The sequence below is a fragment of the Pseudopipra pipra genome, chromosome 9 (genome assembly GCF_036250125.1).
Source record: "Pseudopipra pipra isolate bDixPip1 chromosome 9, bDixPip1.hap1, whole genome shotgun sequence".
In the NCBI taxonomy this organism is placed as follows: Eukaryota; Metazoa; Chordata; class Aves; order Passeriformes; family Pipridae; genus Pseudopipra; species Pseudopipra pipra.
In genome coordinates, this window is record NC_087557.1 from 5,215,244 (window position 1) to 5,217,145 (window position 1,902).

Sequence of the window (1,902 nt, forward strand, 5' to 3'; positions counted from 1 at the left end):
CAATAACTGGCACCTGTATCTGATTTGAAAACGGAACTGTTACACCCAGGGTTTAGTTTTAAATCTAATGCTCAGCTCTTTCCAGTGAATTTGCATAAAAAAGCTCTAAAAACCCTAAATTGTCTATAGCCTCTTTTAACCTCTTCCTTGTCTTGTCCTCATTGATAACTGCAGTTCAAAGAGCAGAGAGAGATTTAGCCAGATATTTAGCACAGATGCTTCCTTCCAGACAAAAGCTGGTTCTGAGTGATGTGCTTCTAATTGAAGGGTAACACTAAACAGCAGAGGTTTAAGTCCATTTTACTTGGACTGGTATTTGGAAAAAAGACACCAGCATCTGTGTCCACATAAACCATACCCCACTGCTTTCACCCCAAGGAACAAACCAAGAACAGCATAAAAGAAATTTATTAAGATAGCACTATTTATACAAGTTACTCATGCTAGAAAAAAGCATAAATGATACATGTAAACATTTGTTTACAGAATACTTGTTTTCCTTGTAAAGGTGCAAATGATCTTCAATGTAAACACAAGAATACCGACCTTTAGGGGGAAAGGGGCTTTTAAAAATAGGTTTAATGACCCATTTATGACTGTAGTGTAATTTTTACTATATTCAAGCACATTAAAGTCTGAGTTACATGAATCAAACTATGAAGTTAAAGAACTTAAAATGTCAGCACTGCCTTTTTCCATCTCAAGAATTTACAGTCCTCCTACTCTTTTAAACCCAGATTTAGTTAAAGTCCACAGTTAGATCAGGTGCAAAAGGTCATTCTTTCATACTCAATAGAAATTACAGTACAAACAGAACTGCTGAGTCTAGAGTTCCTCCTTCCTCTACCCCCACCCCTGGGTGCCTCCAGTTACCCACAGTTACAGCAAACAGTCCTTCCCCTCCAAAATCTAATGAGCCTCATATCTTTCCCTGCTCTAACTACACACAGGCAAAGTGCACAAAAATCACTAAAAGGGAGGACACCATCTCATCATGGTCTGGAATTCTAAAGACACAGACAAGAGGGCAGCTGAGGTGGTGCTGGTCTAAGCCTTTTTCAGCAGGCAGGAACTGGCTGCAGGTCTGCCCTTCCAGCAAGAGCACAAGAAGGGAATGTCGGAATTAACATACACCTGCACCTCAACTTCAGACAAGAACTGATATCTAGCAGGCAACAGGAGGAAAAAGGCTTTTGTAAGTGAGCAGATATTTCAAGGTTCACATACAGGGGAGTGGAGAGACAAAAGCTGAACTTTTGTACCATACACTGTACAGTAAAAAGGCATCGTTTGAAATCCTTTTCCCCCTCTCACCCATTTTTGGGCACTTCACTGATTCAGTCAATAGATGAGAGTTCCAGTTCTACTTCTTGCCTCCAGCAAGAGTTGAAAAATACTCAGGGCACCCATCCTCACAGCTCTCCTGTACTCTATGAGACCCTAAATCATACCACAAGGGTTGGAACCACAACAGCTGGCAGGACGTGGCCCTGCCCAAACCACCAGGTGGTCGAAACGCAAATCACACATATATACATATATATATAAAATACATATATATATATATATATGCACACATATATATGTATATAAAAAGCTGGAACTATCGCTGTGAGCGACTCAAAGAAAATACATGATACAAATTAAATGAAAAAATAAATATACTCTGTGCACAGAAAAGCTTCTGTGCAAAAGGTGGCACCTTGCAGGTCAAGTACTTTTTTTTGAAGCTCTCTGTAAATAAGGCAAAAGCAATGTTTTCTGTATCACGTTTCTCTTTCGCCCACCAAGCAGCTGCCACATCCACTGCTCACACAGCAGGAGGGAAAGCAGGAAACCCTCCTCCTTGCCAGACTCCCAGTACAGCATGTAGTCTCTACGTCAGCATCGTTTACGCTACAA